The 7,339-nt window shown below is 34.8% G+C and overlaps 1 long non-coding RNA gene across 1 annotated transcript; it reads right to left on the bottom strand.

The window, feature by feature from the left end:
• Positions 1-401: 401 nt before the first annotated feature.
• On the bottom strand, positions 402-2,847 carry LOC141491727 (uncharacterized). The gene is made up of 3 exons (XR_012469732.1): positions 2,795-2,847; positions 924-1,017; positions 402-488 (listed from the first exon to the last, which is right to left on the bottom strand). It is a non-coding gene; the product is annotated as an uncharacterized LOC141491727 (long non-coding RNA).
• Between the last annotated feature and the right edge of the window lie 4,492 nt (positions 2,848-7,339).

The following is a 7,339-nucleotide window of genomic DNA, read 5'->3' on the forward strand; positions in this document are numbered from 1 at the left end:
ATAGGCAATCAATAGTTAAAATTGAATGCATTCTTAAGTAACTTTATAAAGTTCAAATCCAGTTACTCTATTACAGAGATATTAATTATTAGCACAGACTTAATTAAAAGATGAAATCTGAATTTCCTGGTCCAGAAAAAGTTATCTTCTCTTTCTTTTTTCTTTTTCTTAGACCACAAGTCTTCTTATTCAATCTGCCCGTTTCCCCTTCCCCCTCCCAAAGGTGAGACTTTCTCAGCCCAGCTAAGGTCTTTAGGGAATGGGACTTGGAATTGATAACCATGTATAATAAAAAGAAAATGTGGTTCACCCAACCCCTCCTCCTCCCCAAACCAGGAAGAAGGCATAGGGGTCCACTATTCTAAACAATAGGACCAAAACAAGTTTTAGGGCGATCTTACCCTTATTGCAGTGAAGCATGCATTCCCTCTGAGACACAGGTTTGAGTTTTGAAATTCTAAAAAGGAAGATTTTCCTTCTCCTTCCCCCTACAGAGGGTGGGGGCAGCAGAGATTGAGAGAGAGCATTTCAAAGAGAAAGAGAAAAAAGAGTTGCACCCAAAGATAATTTCCAGGAACTCAGGTGTTTTGCTAATAGCACACAGCTGGATGGGGGGAGTCTTTGGTACCAAGTTTCCCCCATGTTTTAATTCTCCTAAACTTCTAGATAGGCAAACACCTCATTGGACATGTGCCAGATGTCCTTCCTTAACAACTCTCCACTCTACCGTAGGGGTCTAGACACCTCAGGACTGCCTTCACTGGTCAGCCTGAACAAAACACAGGGCAGGCCCATATTTAAGGGCAGCTCCCTTTCCTGGGAGGGTAAGCAGGGAACCACACACAAAGGAAGGAGAGCTAGAGATCCAGTAATTTCACCACTTTTCTAAAACTCTAGGATCTAAAAAGAGGGGTACTTCTCACCTATGGAGCTCGATCCAGTTTTCCAAGTCTGGGCAGATTTCATCCTGGCTGGCTCAACATCATGTAGCCTCTGGCTACTTGAGTTTGGTTCTGCCTATGAGGCAAGAAAGCAGGGGTGAAAAGAAAATAAACATTTATTAAAAGAAATTACAACACATAAGAAAATGGGAGATAAAGAGAGACAGAGACAAAAGAACAATCAAGCAGAGCTGACTGGGCAAGCGAGTCAGAGAAGACTGGCCAAGAGCAAGGGTCCAACCCATATTTTTATGGTCATGTTCCTTATCCAGAGGGCAAAAGGTGAACTCCCTTCCTCCTTCCTCGACCCAGAATTAGGTAGGGGTTTGAAGAGATCAGGGTTCAAATTTTATATTAACAATGAAACAATGGTAGTCAATTTACATCTCAAGAGTGGGAGACCTCTACCCAATTTAGCATGATTTAACAGTTTTTAAGATAACAAATTTTATTTCTGCTAGTCATAATTCTCTACATGTTTACCCTGCATTATCGGCAATAGAGATAAACTAGTGGTCTTTCCCATTAGAGTCATGGATAAAGTAAAAATGTCTATTGTCACCATTACTATAATGATAGAAATGTTAACTATAGCAATACTATAAAAAGAGGAAGAAATTAAAATTATATACATAAACAGAGAAAGGGAAAAAATTAGTGCCTTTAGCCAGGAATATGATAGTTTACTTGAAGAACTCTAGCCATCTAATTAAAACTTTAATTGAAATAATTAATCAGCAAAATTGAATGTAAAATTGAAAATTAATCTATATAAAGTATCAGCATTTATATACAATAGCAAGAAAATCTAGCAGAGAGAGATAGAAATAAATTCTATTTAAAATAACCATATATTTTTTTTCCTTAAGAATATGATTTCTCATCACATTCAACTTAGATAAATGTATACTATGGAAACAATATAAATACTAACAGACTGCCTTCTGTAGGGAGGTAGAGGGGAGGAAAGTGAGATTAGAGGAAAAATTGTAAAATTCAAAATAAATAAATTTTTTAAAAAAGGGAGAAAAACAATGAACTCAAAATTTTACAAAAATGAATGCTGAAAACTATCTTCACATATAATTTGAAAAAATAAAATACAATTGAGATTAAACCCCCCAAAAAATAATCAAAGAAAGTTTTTTTTTTGGTATTAAGGAAGTATAAAAACCAAATTAGATTAAAAGCACATTTAGTTATAGTTCACTAAGTCATGACCCTCACCTAGCCTGCATGGGGAACCCTGGTCCTGGGTTCTGACCTCTGGCTGATGAATGATGAGCAGTTACTCTTGATTTAAATACCAATACTATTGGTAGGACTGTCCAACCAAAAAAGTGTACAAAATTTAAGATAGGGTAGGGACCAGGGGGATAGGGAAGGAATTTGAACAGAAGGCCTCACTAAACAAGATATGCAGAAGAACTATATGAACATGATTATAAAACATACTTCACACAAAGACATTTGTGTTACAAAATTATTAATTGCTCCTGGTTAGACCAAGGTAATATACTGACAACATAAACTAAATTAATTTACTTATCTAGTCTCATACCAATAAACTACCAAAGAATTACTTTATATAACTAGAAAAAAAATAATAAAATTAATCTGGATGAATAAAAAGTCTGAGAGATCAAAGGAACTAATGAAACTCAGTGAGAAAGAATGGGGTCTAGTAGTACCAGATCTCAAAATATACTACTGAGCACTAATTATCAAAACAGCTTTGTATCGGTTAAGAAAAAGAGAAGTTAGGGGTGGCTAGGTGACGCAGTGGATAGAGCACCAGCCCTGGAGTCAGGAGGACCTGAGTTCAAATACGGCCTCAGACACTTAATAATTACCTAGCTGTGTGGCCTTGGACAAGCCACTTAACTCCACTTGCCTTGCAAAAACCTAAAGAAAAAAAGAGAGAGAGAGAGAGAAGTTGATCAGGGAAGCAGAATGAGTATGAAATATAAAAGAAGCAATTTTTTTTGAAAAATCCCAAAGATCCTAGTTATTGAGGTAAGAAGTCAACTATTTGAAAAAAACTGTTCAGATAACTGGAAAGCAGTCTGGCAGAAATTAATTATAGAAAAATATCTTACACAGTATATACCAAGATTAGCTTCAAATGAATACATGCTTGGATGTACAGTGTTATATCATAAACAAATTAGAGGAGCAAGTAATATATAACTTGTCACATCTGTAAATCAAAGCATAGTTCATGGTCAAGCAAAAGATAGAGATGCTCACAAAAGGCAAAATGGACACATAAAATTCAAAAAAATTTACTCAAGCAAAACACCAATGCATCTGGTAAATGGAGTGGAAAATCTTTGCAGCAAGTTTCTCTGATAAAAGTCTTCTTTTCAAGATTTATAGGAAAAGGATTAAAATTTGTAAGAATAACATCCATTCTCTAATTGATAAATGAAGATGTGAAGAAACAATTTTTAGAGGAAGAAATCCAAGTTATCAATGGCGATAAAGGAAAAAAATCACTAAATCAATAATTAGAGAAATGCAAACTAAAACAACTCTGAGGCTCTGCCTCAAACTCACCAGACTGGAAATCGACCATCAAAGAGGTAAAGTTCCAATATGTTAAAAAAAAATTTACAGAACTTTTTTTTATGAGGTAACAAAGACATCAAAATTGCTGAAGTATCCAAAATTGGAGAATGGTTAAACAGGTTATGGCATATGAATGTGATGGAATATAATTATACTGGAAGAAATGATTAAGGAAACAATTTTAGAGAAATTTAGGAAAACATGTTTGAACTAATGCAGAATGAGATAAGAACCAGCATGATTTATTTGATAATAACAATATGGGTAAAGATATAATTTTAGAGGACTCACAATGAAACATGATACCCAGGAGTTAAAAAAAGAGGTAATGGATTCAGAGAACAGATTAAAACTTTTTTCTGACATGGCCAATGTGGAAATTTGTGCTCCTTGACTATGTAGGTTTATAACAGGGATTTTATTTTTCTTGCTTTCTCAATGTGGGGAGGGGGTAGAATGGAATATGGAGGAAAGCTTGTTGGAAGGGGAAGGTGGTTTGAAAATAAGATAAAATTTAATTTTAAAAATAACAAATTAAACAAATAGGATCTAAGAGTTTGAAATGCTACATATGCTATCATGTTTGATTATTTGGTTGATTGATTTACTGGGGAGAGGAATATACTAGGAAATTATTATGATTAAAAAACAGAACTATATAAAACTTTACATATATGTATATGATATGTCTATATCATATATTTATTTTTATATATGTATATCATATATGTGTGTGTGTATATATATATATATATATATGTATATATATATATTTATATGGGCTTGTGATCAAGATGCAGTTCTATGAGAAAATTTGTATTTTACCAACAAATGTCAGCCTGTACCTATCTAGGGGATGAACAGACTTCTCTTTGTCACTTTTTTTTAGGTTTTTGTAAGGCAAATGGGGTTAAATGGCTTGCCCAAGGCCACACAGCTAGCTAATTATTAAGTATCTGAGGTTGGATTTGAATTCAGGTACTCCAGGGCCGGTGCTCTATCCACTGAGCCACCTAGCTGCCCCTTTGTTACTTTTTATTCATCATTACTCAAGGATTCATACTTCTCTTTCCCCGGAAGTAGGTGTCATAAAAATAAAGTTTTATTTTCACAAGGAACATAGCAAAAATAGGCAGGAATAGAAAAAGACCAAGATCAGAGTTCATTGTAAAAGAAAAAATAAATAGAATGTTAAATAAAATATATCTGAACAACTGATTATTAACTTTTGTGAGGATATTAGAGACCATTATTGGTTTGTGTTTTCAAGAGAAATATCTAACTTTCAGATATTATCTTTTCAAGATAATTTTAGAGATTCAGATTTTTACCATATTCTCTCAGAATCTATAAGTAAACTCCACTAATGTTAAATCCATTATAATGAAAATATAATTACAGGCAGCTAGGTGGTGCAGTGGATAGAGCACAGACTGAGCCCTGGAGTCAAGAGGACCTGATTTCAAATCTGGCCCCAGAAACTTGATAATTACCTAGCTGTGTGACCTTCAGAAAGTCACTTAACCCTACTGCCTTGCAAAAAGTCAAAAAACTAAAAAAAAAAATAATGAAAATATAATAACAATCTATCATAAAATATATCTCTCTATAATAATTTACCTAAAGAAATAGCAAAAGATGTTTTTCAAAAGATTTTTAACTGAGAGAAGGTATGGAGTGATGAACGAAGGGCCCAACTAGGAAAAATAAAACTATCACAAAGCTAAGAGAGCCTTGACCAGTTGCCAACATCCAAAAGAGTACTTCCTATCCTTGGATAATTCCTCCTTACTCATCCTCTCCTTCATCTAGCTTTTAGGCTGCCACCTCCCCCATCACCAAAGTCATGTGTCTATCAGTCCCCCCATTCTTCAGTCACCTTTCCACTAGAGTAAAGCAGACTGTATCCCTTAGGACACATTCCTCCTGGCAGGTCCAAACCATTGAGGACACTCTGAATCTTTAACAAAAGGCACATGACAAAGACCACGCTGGCTGACTCCATTCAGGATCACACCCCACTTATCACCCTCTTCTATTCTTACTACCATGTTGATACATGCTACCAAAGGAACCACCACAACTGGAATGATAGGTGGTTACAAAAATATAGCAATGTTTTTTAGTAGTTTCTGATTGATTCTCTCTCATGCTCCTCACAACAGATGTTCCAAGCATTATCTTTTCTCTTCAAGTACCTTCTACTTTCACTTTCTTAGTAACTCTTTCTTTCTTTGTTTCTTTCCTTCTTTCTTTCTTTCTTTCTCTCTCTTCTTTCTCTCTCTCTCTCTCTCTCTCTCTTTCTTTTCTTTCTTTCTTTCTTTCTTTCTTTCTTTTCTTTCGTTTCTTTTGCAAGACAAATGGAGTTAAGTGGTTTGCCCAAGGCCACACAGCTAGGTAATTATTAAGTGTGGGAGGCTGGAGTTGAACTCAGGTACTCCTGACTCCAGGGCTGATACTCTACCCACTTCACCACCTAGCCACCCCATAACACTTTCTTAGTAGATGATTTTTGCTTCCTTGTTTATGGAAAAAATGAAAATAGAAAATATGTTTCTGAATGTTTACAATCATCTTCTTATAAAACTATTCATTACAAACTTTTTCTTCTTCTAAACTCTATACCTCAAAATTTTTAAACTTTTTTTTTCCAACTTCATCTCACTAGTTTTTCTCCTTGATGTATTCAGCTTCCCTTGTATGCCATGAGAGTACATGAGGGGTCTCAGGACCACCAGAAAAGGGGATCATGTATGGAACATCTTCAGGCAGGCTGTTGTGAACCAAATCACCAATTTTGCACTCAAATTCCCAAGCTAATCTTCCTTCTTTCCTGGTGAATGAGAATGAGAAAGTAACAAGCTGGTGTATATATATATATATATATATATATATATATATATATATATATATAAGAGAGAGAGAGAGAGAGAGAGAGAGAGAGAGAGAGAGAGATTAACATTTTTTTTAACTTTTAAATTAATTAATTTTAAATTTTAAATTTTTCTAAATTTTTTTAACATGTTGGAACTTTACCTCTTTGATGGTCAATTTCCAATCTGGTGAATTTGAGACAGAGCTTCAGAGTTGTTTTAGTTTGCATTTCTCTAATTATTGATTTAGTGATTTTTTTTTCTTTATGACTATTGATAGTTTGGATTTCTTACTCTAAAAATTGTTTCTTCATATCCTCATTTATCAATTAGGGAACCCAGTAAAAAGATTTTTCCCTTTCTTGTGACCAGAAAATGCTTACCTTCCACACTCCTAAACTCCATGATTCAGAATTGTTAGCTATGATTCCTGCTAACTCATTGGCTTCTCATCTTTATCTACTCTGGCCCTATGCTTCCCAAGTCTCTAGTTCTCCCAGTTCTCTCACTTTCCATTGTGTCCTTTGGAACCTCATCTCTGCACCTTCACTTTATTTTCACTTGATCACAAGATACCCTTGCATGCCCGTGACTTCATATCCCCCATTATCATTTTCATGACCAAGACTCTGAATTTCTCTCTTGGATCACAAACACTTTCCACTTCACCTAAATCTTCCTACTCCTCACCTTTACTTTAAGTCACTCCATGGATATCAAATCTGCTCTGGCTTCTTTCCCTGTTTTAAAAATTTGATCCTATGGTAAGCCAGATATTCAGATATTCCTTGTCTTCTATTTTTGACTTCCTTACCACCTTGTCCTTTTGCCAATCATTCCTTAAAAACCCAAACCCCAGGGAACAACTGAACAAATTATGGTATATGAATGTGATAGAGAACTATTGTTTTGTATAAAATCATGAGCAATTGGACTTCAGAAATGCCTGGAAAG

Source organism: Macrotis lagotis, chromosome 6 (assembly GCF_037893015.1).
Source record: "Macrotis lagotis isolate mMagLag1 chromosome 6, bilby.v1.9.chrom.fasta, whole genome shotgun sequence".
Lineage (NCBI taxonomy): Eukaryota > Metazoa > Chordata > Mammalia > Peramelemorphia > Peramelidae > Macrotis > Macrotis lagotis.